The sequence below is a fragment of the Pinus tabuliformis genome, chromosome 6 (genome assembly GCF_031772625.1).
Source record: "Pinus tabuliformis cultivar Carrire ecotype Pingquan chromosome 6, CPIR1, whole genome shotgun sequence".
NCBI classification, from domain to species: domain Eukaryota; kingdom Viridiplantae; phylum Streptophyta; class Pinopsida; order Pinales; family Pinaceae; genus Pinus; species Pinus tabuliformis.
In genome coordinates this window covers 1,402,376,131-1,402,397,258 of record NC_142292.1, presented here as the reverse complement: position 1 = coordinate 1,402,397,258, position 21,128 = coordinate 1,402,376,131, and the positions used below count along the sequence as shown (strand labels likewise).

Sequence of the window (21,128 nt, the reverse complement as noted above, 5' to 3'; positions counted from 1 at the left end):
CTTGTATGAAGTGCCACGTGTACAATTTTCGACCTTTGGTTCTGAAAAATATATAAAAGAAACTACAGTCCGTCCTCTTTCTGTACCTTCTTACGAAATTTCAATCTGATCCCCAGAGAGAAAGTTATGACGATTTTCCCTAGGTCACCTGTTTTGAATGTAATTCAGGAGTCTATAAAAAGACCAAATTCCTCAGAGCATATCTCCGCAATTATTGGGCGAAAATATATGAAATTCGGACCCAAGGTTCAACGCTATTTCTTCTCAAATGGGTTTTTTTTGCGACTTCTGAAACGTCACAGAAAAAAAGTTATAACAAAAATGCCACGATGACCTGTTTGGAGCAGCGAAACCCTAGAATCCAAAGCTCCAATACCAAATGTTATGAAACCAACTCAAGAAAAGATAGAAAAGATAGATCAACGCCTTAGAATTCAGCCTCTTCAAGGGGGCAACCTCCTTTACATTACATAAATGAACAATTCTTGGATGATACAAATGACAAAACCTCCTTTCTATATATAGGAGTCTAAGGAGTCACAATATAATCCAGCCGACCTAACAATAATAATATAAAGCCACAAAAATAACAATAGAGGGCTTCTATGGGGCACAGAAATAACAATATGGGGGTAATAGGGGCACAAAAATATAAATAAGGGGTATAACTACAATAGTAATGGGGTAATCACTAGTATTATAGGGACCCAACAGAGGGATCATCAAGATCCTATAAGAATCATCATTTTGTAAGATTCTTGGAAGAAACATTATGACTGGTATATATTCCATCTAGTACAGAAACAATACTCTTAAATGATGAAGGAATGTAGCTAGTCAAAATTGCAGTATGAAAGACATAATGAAAGTCTTTCTTGGAGAAGAAACCTATCTCCATAAAGTACAAGAAGCAAGCTCGTTCAAGAAGGGATGGCTAGATGATTATATGAAAATAAAAGCTATGCATATTTTTAAAGTAACTATCTTCTAGGGTAAGATTCATATCTATAATTATCTTGAAGAAAGAGTTGATTATAAAAGTGTGCTCAATAAGCCTACCATATGACTGTATGATGATCAAAAGAAGAATTTTTACATACTTTGGAATGGATGGAGATCAAGAATCTATCAAAAGATTGCATGGTATAAATACAACAATATTGATCAACATGAAACACAGTCTCCGAAAGAAAGAAAAGGGAGTTAACAATGAAAACTCCAAGGAATATATTATAGCTTGATAATCAAGCTTGTTCCATGGGCACGTTTATTCTTGTACAATATGGAGAAGGATCATGTGAAAGGATGTTGATATCAAAGAAGAAAATACCTTGATGAAAGGGGCCATCATGATAAGGTAAGTCTAATATTAATATTTTGATATTTGTTATCTGATTAACATATTGTTTTGCTACCTGGAAGGATATTCCAAGAATGCATGATAACAGTTGAGGCAAGTTCAACTATTGGTAGTAAACTCAATTCAAAGAACATATGGATTGAGTGTTTGGTTTTGGTAATCCTTAAAAGATTATGAAGTCAAGATGTCTATATCATCATCTTGGGATTGAAAGGTAGCAGTATAAGAAGATAACTTGATGATCATGTTCCTACATCAACAAAGATCACTCTCATATTTAGAGGGAGCAATGATAGGCTCAATAAAATTCCTTCATTGATGATGACTAAAGGAAAGTGATGTGAAAGGTTGACAGCCTGAATCTTGTCACCAGATTGAAGGAAGAGGATGGCTCCACAACATCCAGGAAGAAAGAAGCTCAACATGATGAGATACAAAGGAAGAAAGGAGCGTATTGTAGTGAAAAAAAAACAACACCCCCATTTTATTTTATTATTATCATAATAATAAATATGGGGACCCTTTTGCATCCATTTAGGATTTCAGTGTTTATTGCTTTAGTTTAGCCTAGTCATCTTTTTCATTAACGCTCATTTCATCTTCCCTTAGGGTTTGCGAATTTATCCTTAGTTTTACTATTTAAACTTTTAAGTTAATTAAAATATTCATTTTTCTAAAGTTAATAAACTTGTAATTATTCTTTTGTTTTTAAGGGATTATATTAATAAAACATAGCCCCCAAGACCAATATTCATACATAATAGAGTTAACCATATTATAATGTGGTAAGTGGCTTAGCCATTTTTAATAAACATGCGAATATAAACTTGGAACCATATGACAAACGACTTTAATACAAACAAACGAATATAGGTTTCAGGGATATATATTATAAAGTGGCTGAAGTATTATGGAGGACCCACATTCCATTACATTATTCCCGCCTCCCTTTACATTACACGTGACTTCTTCCACTCCCGTTTATAAGGGCTACCCATATCGGGGTTTTGTTTCAGAACACATTTTAAAAAACCTCCGATATATCACTCTGCCGATAATCTGATATCCATGTCGCTCTGACCTCCGATATGGTTTCTCGCGGATACTCTGATATGGTTCCTTGCCGATATTCCGATATCCTCATATCTCCGATCTCCGATATTCCCAATCCTCCAATTCTTTGATGAACCCTTCCTATCCATATTAGAACCTCCTATCGGTTTTCACTCCTTTCAACCTCCAATATCAAATATCTGATTCAAGACCTCCGATATAATGGACCTGATAAAGCTATTAAAAGGAGTTGAATGTGACATCAGATCCACTCCATATCGAAGCGGCCCAATATTGAAATTGTTTCGTTTTGTATCATTTTAAAAGTTTCGATGAGCTTACTTGCGATACCACTCAGCTCTTGCTACGTATATGTAAAAGCCACTTAATTAATTTAAAAATGTTTCTTGGCATAAGTATAGTTTAACACATTTTTATAGTTTACTCTATGTTTTTGTTATTTTAATAAAAATGCCAACTATTTACCATTGACTCTGTTTTTTGTTTGACAAAGAGGCTTCCAAGGCCGAAGAAGAAATAGATCTAGTCAAAGAAACTCCTCCAGGTGACACAAATCAAACTTAAAATGAGAAGGGGTGGTTGAAGTTGTTACTAAAAGATCACCATGCCTGTGAATTCCACTTGTAAGTGTGAAGGAAGCTGTACCAAACTAACCAAACTGGGTGATCTTCTTAATAACCTTTAATTGTGGCAATCTATATTCTTCCAAAAAGTTCCAACTGCAGAAAAACAACCCCATTCATTTACCTTTATTACTTTGTTGTTGAGAGAATCGGGGGAGACTGATAGCTCTGTAAATCATGTATAAATACCCCTGAATTCGATCTTGTTTGGAGGGGGGAGGTCGTCATCCATCACAGGGGCCCTTTGCTATGATTTAATTTGTGCTTATACACTACTGTTTAGCACAAAGAGAGTTGTTGTGGAGATTGAAAGAGAGTTTCTGGCTCTTTTATAATTGCTTTGCACAATTGGAAGAAGTTTTACTATGGGTCTAAGCTGCCCCAAGACTGCACATTTGTAATGTAATTTTGACACTGTTTAATAAATTTTCATTCTTGTGTACTATTACCAGAATGTTAAATTTTTATATTTTTGTCAAAGTTTTATAATTGGTTTTGATTTACATTCTAAGTAGTATGTTTCTTTGATCTCTAACACTATTATTGAGTCATATTGTGATATTTTGTTGAAGTCTTGCAGGAGCTATCTCCAAGAGGCAGAATGAGATCAAATCATACTTAATTCATTGAATTATACTTGTGGTGAATGATAACTATTTATTATTCATTTACAAGTGTATTTTTATTTTTATATGTATTAATTGAAATGAACTATTTCTTTTGATTAATACAAATTTTATAATGAATTATGTTTAATATGAATTCAGGCTTGTAGATGGACTTACCTTAATAACTATTTATTAAATTAGATTCATTTACATAGTTGTTTTAACCTTTTATGAGTTTACAAACTATTTTGGAATTCATAATTGAATATTAATTATGAATTCATTCATAAACTAGTCCTTCACCCTGTTTTATTTAATTTTCTCTTGGATTGGGAGAGGGCTATCCCATTCTAGTCCGAGATAGGATTTTATGTTTTAGATTAGTCTTGAATTTGTATATTTAGCTCTACATCAAGTCCTCTCTTAAAGAGGTAAATAAATCAATAGATTCTGGTTTGATCAACCTTTAATTCGATCAAACCTTTGTGTTGACCTATTCCTTTAATTTACATCTTTAAAGATTGATATAAAGGAAATGTAACATAATATGATGTAAATAGTTTAATTATTAGTTTAGGTTGTAGTAGTTTTAGATTATATTAGGTTTATGATTAAGGGTAACTAGCCCTAACCAGTTGGAACCACCAAATTCAACGAAAAAGGAGCTTCTTTAAGTTCTCGACCGGGTGGTCTCCCCTAATGTTGATGGAGGACATTTTTGTCGATCAACATTTTTGGCTAGAAGGAGGGCCAAGGATTCATTTTCTGATTGGAGTTTTGTTCTAAAAATCCTTTAACCAATCAAGGGATTTTCTATGCATTCCTACATTGGGTCATGCTTTCAACTCATGTAAACCTACTAGGGGCATGTCCAAGAGGCAGATGAGTCCTTGTCTAGTTTGAAGTTTGATGGCGAGAATAAAATTTATGCCTTGGATCATCTTTATTGTCTTGTAGATAAATGTGAGTCTTATAATATTATTAATGATAATGAGATCTGCAGGTTGTTTACTCTGGATTTTCAAGGACGTATTCGCAAATGGTTCAAAGTATTTCCAGCAAGATCAATTCATTCATGGAATTATTTCATGAAGGTATTTCTAATGGCTCATCAAAATTATAATTATGACAATTTGTGTTTTGAATTGGAAAATTTGTGCATGTATGAAGGTGAATCTTCAGACGAATATTTGATTGACCATTTCACTTATCTTTTTTCTTCTAATGATGAAGATACTAAATCTGTAAATGAAGAAAAAGATACATCAAGTTCATTAGTTAATCTTGAATCTGCAACTATTGAGCATGTAAATAAACATGACAATACATTACAACGTTTTTCTTCCAAAAATTGTTTTGATTTCTTTCCAATGTTTGAAATCGATTATAGAATAAAATTTGAAGGCGAAGTTCAAACAAATAATTACTGTGAACATCAAGAAGGCCCAATTGAAATTAATCAAGAACACGATTTGAATAATGAACACGTAAATCTATCTTCTCTTAAGGTAAATTTAGAACTAGTTTCTACCTCCACAACTGAAAGGGATTCATTCAGCAAAGATTATAATGTTGATAATAATGTTGTGAATTACTATGATGAACATTTTTAGCCGTCATTATATTTTGGCAATCATTATTTTATGTATCCAGATATATTTTCACATCATATTACATTAAATAATGGCCTTCATAATCCTTCAGTTGAAGCTAGACTTATAACTAGTTCTGAACACCTCGAGATTGTCATTCATTCAAATGATAATTCTTTGTTCACTAACTTTGTTTCTGAACTTTCCTCCCACATTTTTAATGATGTTGTTAATTCAGATCAATCATATAATTCTCAGGAAAGGGAAGTAATATACGATGATTACCCGAATGTTCGTGACGAGGATTCTCATCTTTTACAAAGAGAATCAATTTTAAAAACATATTTCAATCAAGAAGATTCACACACTTTAATTTTGTCTTCTCTGGCTGAACACGAATTAGATTATGAACATTTTGATGAAACTGATTTATAGGTTTCTAACGTAATTCATTCTAATTCTTCTTTGGGAACTTGTTTTGATGAAATTTTGTTAGAACACTCTTCTAGTGGCAAACCTTTTTGGTCCCAGAGTTGACCTTGTAATTATAATGTAAGTAGTGATTGGTTTTTTTATTTTTTTTTCTTCTTTTATTTTCAATTCTTTGATATTCTATGTTGTTATGTTAAACTATTTGATATTGCACATGCACGAGATACATTAAAGGAAAATGATAAAGTTGAAATTCAGAACTTTATTTCTGAACATCAAGAACCAATACTCTTCCAATTTTGTCCGATGTTCAACTCATATCAATATTTTTTTCCCTCTCAAAGGCATTGCCAACATAAACTTGTACTCAAGTGTGTACCTTTACAACATGACCAACCATCTAACATTTCATCATATGTACATAAAACTAACAATTTGATGCAGGTCATAGCATTTAAAAGAATATTTTCACAATCTGACCTGTTATCCTCTTCTCATATCACTTCCAATCTCTAACTAATTTCCATCCATATTTTTATGATCCCATCGAGATCTGGTTGGAAGAAAATCTCCAAGAGAGGGAGAATGTAAATAAGTTACTTCTTGTACATACATTAACAATAGTTGTACATAATGTTTTCATATTTATTTCTGTTGGTTTAAGTAGATTTAAGTTTTTGATACTAATGTTTGATGTATATATTCATGCAAAAAATAATATTCTTGAATGGCTTCATTGGAAGCACACTTTCACTTAGTTTTAGTCTACTTTTTAGATTAGGATTAGAACTAGTTTAGAAGTAGATTTAAATTGAATAAGAAGATGGTTTTGAACTTTGATTAATACATGGGAGAAAATGAAGATTCATCAGGTAAAATTAAGATCGAATTCTTCCACATACACATTTATATGTTCATCGTCATCTGGTTTGAGCTTTATTTCAACTTTTCTTTTCTCTTTTAATCATTATTTCTTTCTTATATTTCGTTGTTCTTCTTGCAGGTTCCCATGAATTTGATTAAGCTTTGCTGGAAACTAACATTTCGAAAGAACAATCATCATATGACATTAGGGAGTTTCCCCTTTCTAATTTTGCTTACATTTTGGTTGAAATCAATTGTTGGTCTTGTTTTTAAAACTTAATATATAAAGACTCACCCACTATTCTTAAGCAATATTTGCAAAAGTAAGAAAATTCTCGTCCAAAAATACAACACTAACTCTAAATCAATAAGTATGATTTGAAATAAAATAGCTTTATTAACAAATCACCCTACAAGATAAAATCAACATAATCATCATTTCAATAATATTTTTATGTTAATTATCTATATTATCTTGTGAGATGTATCTCAAGGTTCATTCTCTTGATTGCCTTCTTTCTGATTTTGATAAGCATTTTAGGCTTAGATGGATTGTATTTTCATGGCATTTTACAATAAAATGGAGTAATGTTTTCTCTTTCAACTTCGCATAATCATTGGGCGAGTCATTTTTATGATCTAATTTATATTAACAGAACCTAATCTCTAAGGATCACTTCAATGAAAATGATTTTGTTTATGTTCATTTTCATCTTTCCTAACCAGTAGAGTCCCTGGTTTTTTGTTCTTTGAGTTTAAATCTTTCTGTGATTTGTTAATGAACTATCTTTAACCTATATCTTTAAAGAAAGTAAAACACATTTAACAAAAATTACTTAAGGTCATTAGTTCTTTTGGTGAACAAATTTAGTCAAGTGAATAGTAGTTAGCTTAAAGCTTTTTACACCATCCCTTTCTTTTAAGGAGCAGTATGCTACCCCATCTATTAAGTAATCTCTATGAGATTAACAGTAACCATAGTCAAACCAAAAGAAAAAAATGGTCAATTGAAGGATAGGAGGTCTCATCACAAGCTGACCTACCATGATCATAAGTTCTAGCATTTCGGCATTACCATTATTGGTCACCAAGCCAAGGTAATGGCTTTCGACCACAAGGTTGAGAGACAAGAGGTCTCATCACGATCCGACTTGTTCACCATGCTAGATATCGTGAATGGCATGCCGTTATATGGTTACCAAGCCAAGACAATGATCTTCTGTTGACATTCAAATACGTTTAAGATGAGCTTTTGTAAATATGCATTTATTCCTAATAGATGGGACACTGACACCTAAAAGGGTTAAAAGGCATCATTTTCAAGGCTATAGACCCTTGCTGGCAGCAATGGCCATGCCTATGGTATGGAAGTTAAATTAATAGTGTATTTTACTTGATTATCTTGTTTACTTGAAAACTAATTTCCGATTAAGTTGACAGTTGTACATATAAATTTACTGAATACACTAGATTCATGGCGTAAATTCTTATAAGTTTATGAACAATAATGGATATGATTTTAATATATTAATGGTGCATAACAGAGATGGAACTGTTAGGGTATCTAAATTTGGAATTTTGAATCATCTAACTAACAATTCCTTAACTTTTAAACTAGGTTCCGAATCTTTACAACAAAGATAACTCCTTCTCCCTAGTGTGTCGCCATTGTTGTAGTAAAAAAACAATAACCCCATTTTATTTTATTGTTATAATAATAATAAATATGGGGACCCTTTTGCATCCATTTAGGCTTTGAGTGTTTATTGCTTCAGTTTAGCCTAGTCATCTTTTTCATTAATGCTTGTTTCATCTTATGGTTTGCGAATTTAGCCTTAGTTTTACTATTTAGGCTTTTAAGTTAATTGAAATATTCATTTCTCTAAAGTTAATAAACTTGTAATTATTATTTTGTTTTTAAGGGATTATATTAATAAAACATAACCCCCGAGACCAAGATTCATACATAATAACCATATTATAATGTGGTAAGTGGCTTAGCCCTTTTTAATAAACATACAAATATAAACTCAGAACCATATGACAAATGGCTTTAATACAAACAAACGAATATGGGTTTTTGTGATATATATTATAAAGTGGCTGAAGTATTATGAGGACCCACATTCCATTATATTATTCCTACCTCCCTTTACATTGCATGTGACTACTTCCGCTCTTGTTTATCAGAGCTAACTATATCGAGGTTTTGTTTTGAAACACATTTTAAAAAACCTCTGATATATCACTCCGCCGATATTCCGATATCCATGTCATTTCGACCTCTGATATGGTTCCTCACCGATACTCGGATATGGTTCCTTGTCGATATTCTGATATCCTCATATCTCCAATCTTTGATATTCCCAATACTTCGATTCTCCGATAAACCCCTCCTATCCATATCAAAACTTCCTATTGACTATCACTCCTTTCAACCTCCAATATCAAATATCTGATACAAGACCTCCGATATAATGGACTCGATAGAGCTATTAAAGGGAGTTGAATGTGACATCGGATTTGATCCATGTTGGAGCCGCCCAATATCACAAGTATTTCATTTTGTCTCATTTTAAAAGTTCCGATGAGCTTACCTCTGATACCACTCAACTCTTGCCATGTATAAGTAAAAGAAACTTAATTAATTTAAAAAGGTCTCTTGGAATAAGTATAGTTTAATGCATTTTTATAGTTTAATCTATTTTTTTTCGCTATCTTAATAAAAATACCAACTATTTACCATTGAATATGTTTTTTGTTTGACAAAGAGGCTTCCAGGGCTGAAGAAGAAACAAATCCAGTCAAAGAAACTCCTTCAGGTGGCACAAAGAAAAATTAAAATGAGAAGAGGTGGTTGAAGCTGTTACTAAAAGATCACCATGCCTGTGAGTTCCAACTATCAGTGCGAAGGAAGCTATACAATCTTATCAGAGCGCTAACCAAACTGGGTGATCTTCTTAACAATATTTAACTGTGGTAATCTATATTCTTCTAGAAAGTTCCAACTGCAAAAAAATGACTCCATTCATTTACTTTTATTACTTTGTTGTTAAGAGAATCAGGGGAGACTGCTAGCTCTGCAAATCTTATATAAATACCTCTTAATTCAATCTTATTTGGAGGGGGGTGGTCGTGATCCACCACAGGGGAGCTCTGCCATGATTTAATTTGTGCTTATGCACTACTGTTTAACACAGAGAGAGTTGTTGTAGAGATTGAAAGAGGGTTTCTGGCTATGTTATAATTGCTTTTCACTATTGCAGGAAGTTTTACTATGGGTCTAAGCTGCTCTAGGACTGTGCATTTGTAATGTAATTTTGACATTGTTTAATAAATTCCCATTCTTGTGTACTATTACCAGAATGCTAATTTTTTATATTTTTGGCAAATTTTATAATTGGTTTTGATATACATTCTAAGTAGTATGTTTCTTTGATCTCTAACACTATTTTTGAGTCATATTGTTATATGTTGCTGGAGTCTTGCATGAGCTATCTCCAAGAGGTTGAATGAGATCAAAATCATATTTAATTCATTGAATTATACTTGTGGTGAATGATAACTATTTATTATTCATTTATAACCGTATTTTGCTTTTATATGTATTAATTGAAATGAACTATTTCTTTTGATTAATACAAATTTTATAATGAATTATGTTTAATATGAATTTAGGCTTTTAGATGGACTTAGATTAATAAATATTTTTGAAGTAGATTCATTTACATAGATGTTTTAACCTTTTATGAGTTTACAAACTATTTTGGAATTCATTATCGAATATTAATTATGAATTCATTCATAAACTAGTCCTTCCCCTTGTTTTATTTAATTTTCTCTTGGATTGGGAGGGCTATCCCATTCTAGTTCGAGATAGGATTTTATGTTTTAGATTAGTCTTTCATTTGTATTTTTAGCTCTACATCAATTCCTATCTTAAAGAGGCAAATAAATCAATAGATTTTGGTTTGATCAGCCTTTAATTCGATCAAACCTTTATGTTGATCTATTCCTTTAATTTACATCTTTAAAGATTGATATAAAGGAAATGTATCATAGTATGATGTAAATAGATTAATTAGTTTAGGTTACATTATTTTTAGACTATATTAGATTTATGTTTAAGGGTAACTAGAGCCTAACCAGTTGGAACCGCCAGATTGAACGGAAAAGGAGCTGCTTTAAGTTCCCGACCAAGTGGTCTCCCCTAATGTTGACGGAGGACATTTTTTCTGATCAACAGAGCCATGCAACTATCTCCATGAAAAACTGATAGTTGATACATTTATGAAGACAAGTTAAAGAGTTTGTGGTTATGACTTCCCAATCGAAAGGAAGTTACGAATATCCTTTATATTTGAGAGGGCATAAAGAAGTTTCCTTAAATAGGAGCGAATATCTATTCCCTAATCAAGAGGGAATGGGGATTTAATCTCTGGTTGAGAGGGAGTGATGATAAACATCACATTCGTATTCTCTCCTTCACGTGTCATGCACTTGACCAGGACTAACAACCATAAGTCTAAGTGAAGGCCATGGAGGGATAATGGAGAATGGAGGATTAGATAAGCATTTGTGATTTCCTTAAGGATATAAAAATCCAAGATAGGAAATGGATTGACATTCTTTGAGGATTGGATAGGTATCCATACAAGAGTGGTTGACAATGATCGATATTTGCTAAGGATTGGGAATCCAAGATAAGAATGGTCCTTAAAGGACATTCTTAGTGAACATCTAGATGGGGTATGTGCCTTGAATAGGTAGTGTGGTATCTCATGTAAATGCTCCCAACATTATTCTCTTGTATAAGAAAGAGCTTGTCATGTTAAGGCCTTACTATGTTGACAATGTTGGTCATGACGTTGATGCTTTAAGATGGCTTGCCAATCCGACTCTTCTTATGAGAACTCTTAATCTTGAGAATAACCTTGTACCGATTGTACAATTATGAATACCTCCCTAATTAAGAGAGTGTGTTGGGAAATGTAACTAGTTTCGGACTTCATAACTGTCACTGTACTCATTTCAATATGTATATATTATGTAACAAGAAAAAGGAGAAAAATATTAATTTTAAAGCATGAGTTTCATGTTTCTTTTGATTGGTCTTCTAGGTAAAGCATGTTCTTCATGCTTCTAGAGTTTTTCATGTCATAATATTTATTTGAATGAGTCAAGAGAGTCAATGTAATGTATATAAGATCCATTTGGGAAAGACATATCATAAATTTTTTTATTTTTATTTTGAGTCAAGAAAGTCAAAATAAGCCTCCTAGAACAAGTGGGCCCTACCAGAGACAAGTCGGCCTGAGAGGGCTATTCGACCTCCAAAAATGTATATAAATAGAAGTTGATCAACCTAATTTGGAAACCAATTCGATATACAATCAATAAGTTTGATCTGAAGTGCAAAATTCAAGGAGGAAGTTGAGAAAGGCAAGGAAAAATGAAGTTGCAGCTAGAAGGAAGAAAAATTAAGTTTTTGGTCAAGGTTTTGCCTAATTTCTCTCACACATGTGAAGATACTGAGTTTCTGCAGGAAATGAAATTGCAGACCTACTGCAGGTCTAAAATATAGTAGTTGGGGGCTTAAATCTCGAGTTTGGTGCAACTCTGAAAGGTTTTGATTCTTGTTGACTCAGTGTGACTTTAACCTTATTGGAAGGCTTTTTTGGAGGGTTGAATTGGTGCTAGGAGGAGGTCTTGGTCTTGATTTTTGGGTCCAGGTTTTCTCATTTGAAGCAGATTCTATAAGAAGATAAGAGATTTTCTGGGTTTTCCCCTTGGAGGGGTTTTGCCCTAGCTTGGAGAAACATAAGAAGATAAAGTAAGTTCACAAGCAATTATTAAAGTTAAGGAGAAATTGAATTATTAACTTCCCTACTGTATTCTCTAACAAGAGGCCTGACCATATGGGGACCAAATTCTGAAAACTACTTTATAATATAATTATCTTTATGTATAAAGAAAAATATCATTCCACCACACTTCATTTAGGAGTATGGTATCAATATCTTTCAAGATCTAAGTAAGTAAGATGGAGATATCTAGTATTTTGTATATCTTTAGAATTAGATTCATTGGGAAACAAATGTAGATTCACTGGAGGAAGCTGATAAAATCCTCTACAAAGAGGTAAAGCCATGTGTTCTCAAGGGCCATAGTCTTGCATGAACTTGGAAACAAAACATGATTATGCATGCCATCATTTTCCTCCAGTTTGTAGGTCTTCAACAACCAAGTCCATGCTAATTCTGAGGAAGTTCACTTAGAAATAATACCAATGATAATTATGAGCACCTTAAAATATAACATCACTTATTTCTATATATTTCTGGAGACATTTTAACTCTAGAACACCATATGGTGAAATACTGACAAGAATATTGCAAACCATGAAGTGATAAGGAAATGAGCTACTGTAGAGCAATATAAAACTATATATATTGATCTCCTTTATTTTAGAAACTTGATGATCTCACAATGGTCACCATAATCCCAATGATTATCTAGAAACTCTATTATTATTTGACCTATATATGGTTCATGTTCTAATAGATGGATTACAAAGTCTATATTCCAAGAAAAATACCTATAATTATTTTCTAAATCATAATTATATAACTATTTTTCTAAAATCCTACTAAGCTTCAAACACTCTTTTATTGCTTGTGTAAAGTAATTCCAACAAAAAATGCACTTAGGTTCCTTTGTCACACTTGTTTTCTACATAAGATGTTTTATCCACAACTTGCTTCCCTATTTCTTTTTCTATAATGACTTTGATAAATATTGAGTTTTGAAAAGCTTCTCTAGTGAGCATATCAACGATACTATTTTCTTTGCTAGGTTTATAATGTATGTCAAAGCCATAACCATCAAGCCAAAAAATCCATCTAAATATTCTATTATTTCCCTATTCTACAATCCTTCCATTTCGTAACATTCCTTCCATGTGCGTTAAATCTATGTGTACAATGAATTTCAAAAGTTTGAGGAAGAACCTAAATCTAAATATGCTCTTTTTTACAACCATAATTTATTTGAGGCTTGGGGGATACTTGGTTCCTACATCTTTGAAAGTTATTGATGCATGAATACATATTTCCTCCTTTTTACTTTGTTATCAATGAAAATTCTGTTGCCAAAATTGCTCAGACTAGCTTAAGGACAAAGTGTTTTCGGTGCGCATAAATCCTTTAGCAGTTTCGCAGCGCAACCTGTTTTCGTGATTTCGTAGCGGAAAACACCGACTTTGTACTAACTGCGCTACAAAATGGGGAATTCGTGCTGATCCATAGCACATCTCATCCCAGCTGTCATATTTTCTGCAAGAATTTTACGGGAATAGCATGTGTAAGGTTTTACATATCGGTCTTGACACGTGCAGGCTCTGTTGGCATCAAAGGGGCTTGAAGTGAGGCGCATGATAGCAGATGGTAATTGCCTTTTTCGTGCAGTTGCTGATCAGGTTTATGGTGACCCAGAGGTGTATGATGTCACAAGACAGATGTGCATTGACTATATGGAGAAAGAGAGAGATCACTTCTCTCAATTTGTCACAGAAAGCTTCACAGCTTTTTCCAAGAGAAAAGGAGAGACAAGGTCTATGGTAATAATTTGGAAATCCAGGCAATGTTGGAGATATATAATCATCCCATTCATATTTGTTTATACAGTACAGAGCCTATCAACATATTTCATGGTAGTTATGGTACCGATTCTCCTCCTATCCGGCTTAGCTATCATCGTGGAAACCACCACAATTCTCTTGTTGATCCACACAGATTGACAATTGGTGCTGGCCTCGGCTTTAGTAGTCTTCAAGGGAAAAATATAGACAGGGATCAAGTGAAAGCTGCTATAAAAGCACAGCAGGATCAGCAAATTGAAAATGCACTTTTAGCTGAGGGCCGCTTCTACTCTGATTTGGAGTCAACAGAGACAGATGTCAAGAAACAAATCATTAAGTGGGCACCCAAGGTCCTGGCCGTGTTACTCAAAGCAGGATGAACTAAGAGCAATGGAAGAAGATGCAGTTGGCCATTATGCTTAGATGTTTCTAGATGGACATTCTGTCCCAGGGTGTCATGTTCCTTTTCTGAGAGAGCTTGTGCAAGCAGAAAATCTTCCAATAGACTTAAGAGTAGCAGCTACAAAAAAGCCTTGGTCAATACATGCCAACAAGTTCCCACTTGACAAAGGACTACAGGGATATTTTAGAGTGTCTGTTCCATTCAGAAACACCATAGCTCAAGGTAGCTGCCTTAAGCTTAGCAGAAAAGCTTATTATCGCATTTCCAAATGATTTTCCATCTACAATCACTTTGATCGAATCATGCCTGGGGGATGAGAGATTAAAAGAGCTCGCATATTGTGCATATATGCGTTGTTGTTAGAGGATAAGTTCAAGCGAGAAATGTTTTGAACCCCTATATGCGATGGCCTTTATGAAGTGAACGAGGATGTGAAAACCATTGTAATTTATCTCTTGAAAAAAGGTGTTAAGAAATTCAGGGCGGTGCCGACGTTACACAATTCAGAAGCCCCGCAATCTAATGGGGTGCCGAGACTCATTCAGCTTAGGTGTAACGTGTGAGTTATGAGGGTTAATTATTCTGTAAAAATCGCTCAAAGACTTGTACACGGTCTCATACTTTTTGAAAGTCATGCCTTTTAGATGCAGCGGAACTCAGATGTCGGAACCCTGGTGGATAATGGCGAATTAATGCCCCGTCGGCAAATATATCATTATGTTGGACTCAAGACAAATATTCACAGCTGGTGGCGTGAAGGAAGACATTCAAGGGCTAATATTTATGTGCAACTCGAAAACAAAGGAGGACTGTTTCCGATTATCGTGTTTTTGGGTTGCCTAAGGCGCACAAAGAGCTGGTTGAGAAGGTAACGAATGGAATGCGGCTCTTTTTGTATGACTTTGCATGATGGCAAATTCTTACACCTGCCGGTTGTGGATAGAGATGGATTCGTTGTGGCCTGTATAGACGTGTTGCAAATTACCAATGCAGCAATGGCCACTGTGTGAAGCTCTGGAGCAGTTGGAAATGACATGGCAGGTTCAATGATGCAGAAGTTTTGGGATTCAACTCTGGCATTAGAGCTAGCAGAAGATTATGAGGATTCCCACAGCGATGCATCTGCAAGGATGGCTTCTGAGACAACAGAAATGGCAAAAGCTGCTTATCCATCTCTGAACCTAGGAAATTCCTTTGCCCTTTTAAATTAGAGGATCAAAAAGGCCGGGTTCATAGGTTTAACTGTGAGAGTTTGACAGAGCTCATATCTGCAATGATTCAACAAGTGGGAGATGACATTGATTCGGCTCATCTGCCTCAGATTCTGTATGAGGATGATGAAGGTGATAAAGTTTTACTTGCAACAGATAGTGATCTCGTGGCAGCTGTGAATTATGCTAGGTTAGCTGGATTGAAGGGTTTGAGGCTTCATTTAGATTACTCAAATTTGGATAATGACAAGACACAGAAAGAAATTCCAGATGGTGTGGTTGCTGTTCTGACAGCTGATATGCCAGATGTTCTATCCCATGTTTCAGTGCGAGCAGGAACCTGCAAGGAGGTTGTGCAATATTGTCATCTTCAAATGAGCAGACCCCAAGAATCATTTTAAAGAAGAAGCATTTTGCTGGAACATATGCAGTGTCAGCTGATGAATTTAATGGTGAACTGGTGGGATCTAAATCTTTTAATATTGCATATTTGAGAGGAAAGGTACCTTCATGGGTCAAAGTTCCAATGTCAGTTGTTCTACCATTTGGAGTGTTTGAGAATGTCCTATCACAAGACATCAACAAGGATGTTGCCAATAAAATAACAGCTCTGAACAGCCTTGTAGCTAAAGGAGATTTCAGCAAACTTGGTGATATTCGAGAAACTGTTTTGCAGCTTAGGGCATCTCTCAAATTGATCAATGGCTTGAAAGACAGGATGTCAAAATTGCTGTAGAAAGTATTAGGAGGTCGAGAGACTAGTGAATGAATCTTAATAAAGGTTTCTATCAAAGCTGTGACATATTCAACAGTAAACAACTTCTGTTAAGATACTGCTATAAAGGCACTTTATTACCGGTCATTAGGGTTTGGAAAGAATTGCATACGAGGAGTATTGTTTTGGCTTGCACACCTGTCCATCAATACAGCCTACAACACATAAGAAACATGGCAGCGTTCCATACCTTGGGTTATTAAAGAGCTGGGGACATGCTGCTACATTTTCGAAGAGTGGTGGAAGACAAAGACAGGAAAAACAGGGGTTTTATCCGAATACTATTGAACCATTAATGCATCCAGTATCCAAAGCTAGCTTGTTCATTGCATACTCTTCTCATGCTATCACAGCTACCGCGAGAAGGAGAGCAGATGTCAAAGAACGAAGTTCATTGTAATTAAAGCCATCAAAGCTACAGCTATAGTAATCCACTTGGCAGAGAATGAATCTTGATTGTAATAAATACTATGTCCAACATGATGTAGGATTAGAATCCTAGTGGTTTTAGGTTTCTAGAGCTGTCAGTTAGTAGTAAGTGACTTTTATTAGTTAGTTTAAAGATGAATAGGTGTCATTAGAAAAGGACTTCGAGTTCCCCTCAGATGAAGGGGAGTCAGGTAGAAGAACTTTATAAATAGCTGAAACAGAGATAGAGAAATGGTTGGATGTTTTGGAGAAGACTGTTTTTGGTTTATGTATAAACAAATTTCAGTAATGCAAATGACTGTGTTTTCTTCTCAGGATTCACAATGGATCTTCTTGTTCAAATGTGTGATGGTATTCTTTCTTTAAGGTTCTTTTACAGTTTTGTTAATGCATAATCACTCAGAACTCATGAATCATGCTCTGACTTCCTGTATGCCTTGGCAAACTGTGGTTTCAAAGTTATGTTTGAACATTTAGATGTAAAGTGCCCTGATTTCTATGAAAAGATAGTGTTTTTGTTTGCTGAGATATGAGAGACTCCATAAGCCCAATGGGAATCAATTCAATATTGTCCAGCCAGCTTATTTTTCATGTGTCTTATAAGAGTTAGCCATCTTTTCTTGTCATTAGTAAATATTCATAATCTGTGAGAGAGCCCTCTCAGGCTAAGGAGGCTAAGCCTTAGTCAAAAGTCTGGTCTGAAACAGTTACACAGAGTCTACTGATCAGCAGCCCTTCAGTGCTTGATTTTGTGATAACATACTCCTTACTTGGAGCAATTCCCATAAACATGAAATATTAGAACCATTTGTTTCTATAATATAAGGAAGATGATCCTCTGGTAAGTTGAGGGAAGTCAAGGATTTTATCTTGAATTTGATTCTTTGGATTTATTTTGTCATTTCTTATGTCCATGGAGGATCTTATTTTTTCAATCTCTTGTATAAATAGGTTGCATCTTCTCCTTTTTCTTCATAAAAGTATCTAATAGTTAAGGGAACCAAGAAACCATTGTAGTTGTTTCTTATCTCTAATCTCATTAGGGAATGCAACAAGATTTTGTAGTACATGCACTTGGAGTTCGATTTCTCCTTATACTATGATAAGACCTAGGATTTCCATTATGGTCTTCCCAATTTCAATCTTTTTATCAGATAGGACTAATCCATGTTCCTCAAACCTTCTAATAAAAAATTTCCAAATATATATATATATATATTTATTTATTTATATGTTATTTCAAATATTTCAAGTAAATAAGAAAATCATCAATGCATACAATAATGAATTCCAAATAATTGAAAATATCTTTCATCCATTTTTGAAAGTTGAATATAGCATTCTTAAGATTGAAAGGCATAACTTGTCATTAGTGTTGGCCATGAGGAACTAGAAAAGTAGTTTTGAACTTATCTTCTAGATTTACTCCTACTTTCTAGAACCCACTCTTTAGATCAAATTTGCTAAACACATTACATCATTTGATCTTGTGAACTAGTAGCCCTTTATTAGGTATTGTAGACCTAACTGGTAATAGTGCTTCTTTTTTTTTGAAATTTATGACTAACCTTGGCTTACCTTGTTTCTCCTATGAATTCTTGTTGACATAGAAGGTTGGGGAAGGCCACATGATCTTGATTTTTCCAACCAACTTCTTCTCCAATAGATCTTGTATATGTTTCCTACAGTAAGCCTATTCTTTTGGGGACATTAGAATGGAAGTTGATTTCTATGCAATATTATGGCCCTTAGTATTGGAATAATAATGTTGCAAATCCTAAGGGTCCCAAATTTAATTATCAACAAAAGGTTCGTACAAACTTAAGAGGGGTCAACACTATATGTACAACAATAATTATCTTTTTCTCTTGTTGATCTTTATGCATGTGGAAGCATTGAAATGAAGGGTTGATACAAAAATACCGAGCTAACTAAGCTATCCTATAGGAAAAATACAATTGCATAAAATGAATTGTAGAAAAAGAAATGGCATGCAAGTATATGCTAATTGCAACGAAATAAAGCACACTTTCAAACTTCTATGCTATCTTCAATGAATGGAAAAGCACAATGTTGAAATGAAAGACTATGAATCAAAACCCTAATTTGCAGGAAAAAGTAATTTTATAAGGAAATTGACAAAAGCATCTACGGGTTCTCTATAATTCCAAGTTCCACTATTAGTGTTCCAGAGGTGTTGTAATATGTAAGAGTGTTGAGAAGTGTATCAAGAATGTCTCAATTTGACTTTTCCTTGGTCAAATTGAGAAAATTTGAATTTCCACATCAACAGGCAACTTGGAGGTAGTTAACTGAGGTGACATGGCTCTTATCACTCAGTTAGCTCAGTAAATTATAGTTAGAGGGATTGGAGTTCAGTTATGGATATGTGATTACTAATTTGTAGGAATCCAGTTCAATTATTTCCAGTTGTATTCAGTTAAACTAGTTCTAACTATTGATAGAAATATTTGCAGGTCAGTTGCGCAGTGGGACAACATTCTAACTCTGTGATCATCCATGTAACTGATCAATCAATCAAAACTAGATAGTGCATGCAGATTATTCGAGTTCCCCAACTATGTTGAAGATTCCAAGGTAGTGTAACATCAGTTGTAGGCTAGCCTTGAGTGTACAAGTTTTGCATGCAGTCACAAATCCAACCTTGAGTATTGCGCAATCAATTAGAGGTAAATTCCTAAAAAATAGGGACCTAGTTCCTTAGGATTTGTGAAAGGAAATATGGGCTCAAGCAGAGGAAAAAATTGACTAATTCATGGTCAGAGTTTCTAATTTAAGCAGAGATAAAGGTTATTCACTTGCAGGTTGAGCTCAAAGAGAGCAAGCAACTGTAATATATTCTCTATTCATATGATTAATGCAAGCAGGCTTAAGGGGTTTTAACCAATTGGTTTACCTTAGATAAATATATGTACTTGTGTATGTGATTGATGCATGTTTGCGAATGTTGGTCTAAATTGTGAATTAATTTCCGCAGAGTAGTAGAGTAGAGTTGTATCTTGATTTAGATTTAATTTCTTAAGTAGTTGTAATTATATAACCATATTAGCCCCAAGGGTTAGCTCAGTTGGTCAAAAACCGTGCCTCTCCATCGGGAGGTCACAGGGTCGAATCCACCCGAAGCCCTTGGGGTTAGGTCTTGCAGTAGGTCGAGGGGCGATGCTATCGCCCAGATTTTTCCGTGGACGTAGCGATCACTCACTGACCAGGGTGCTCGTGAACCACATGCAAAAATAAATAAATTATATAACCATATTTCTACATGGTATCAGAGTGGGATTCACATTAGTACAAGAATTTTGAAGTTTTTCCTCAAGAGGTTCGAATTTGCAGCTTCATTGTAGCATGAGTTCTTTAGAGTTAGGAGAATGACCTTCAATGGACTGAGATTAGAGTATGCCTTGGAAGGTAGCTCGAATTTCATTGCCTGGAAGGATTGCATGGAGGAAGTGCTTGATGACAATGGATTTATAGAATATGTCAAGACATACATTCTAAAACCAGGATCAACTAATGCCCAGAACCTAGCCCAATGGAAGAAATATGTAGCCATGGCAAGGAGAATAATCTTGGAGAGACTGCGAGACCACATTGTCTCAAATATCCATGGAAAAGAAACTCCTTTCACAATGTGGAAGGCACTGACAGAGATATTCGAGAATAGCAGTGACCATAGAAAATTGACCCTCAAAGACAAACTTTGAAATATCAAGATGCTGAAGAATGATACTATTCCACAGTATCTCACCAGGTTTACACAATTTCGATATGATCTTGAAGGGGTTGGTGTGAATGTTGCAGAAGATGACCTGGTGAGCCTAGCTCTTCTATGCCTTCCCAAAAGCTAGCATAACTACCAGGACTCGGTGAACAGAAGGGATAAGTTACTGAATTTGGAACACTTATGGTATGATTTGGTACAAGAAGAGACCAGGAGAAATACTAGAGATGGAAGTTCATCCAAGGGAGAGGATGAAGAAAATTTTGCATTGGTTGGAACGGTAAATAAATGCAAAGGGAAGAATCTCAAACCAAACCAGAATCTAGCCAAGGTGGCAAGAAGAAATACTTGTCCAAAGTAAAATGCTTCAATTTTC

At 34.5% G+C, this 21,128-nt stretch overlaps 1 pseudogene; it reads left to right on the top strand.

The window, feature by feature from the left end:
- The window catches only part of LOC149263907 (OVARIAN TUMOR DOMAIN-containing deubiquitinating enzyme 6 pseudogene), a 47,622-nt pseudogene extending 33,050 nt beyond the window's left edge, over positions 1 to 14,572 (top strand).
- Positions 14,573 to 21,128: the final 6,556 nt, after the last annotated feature.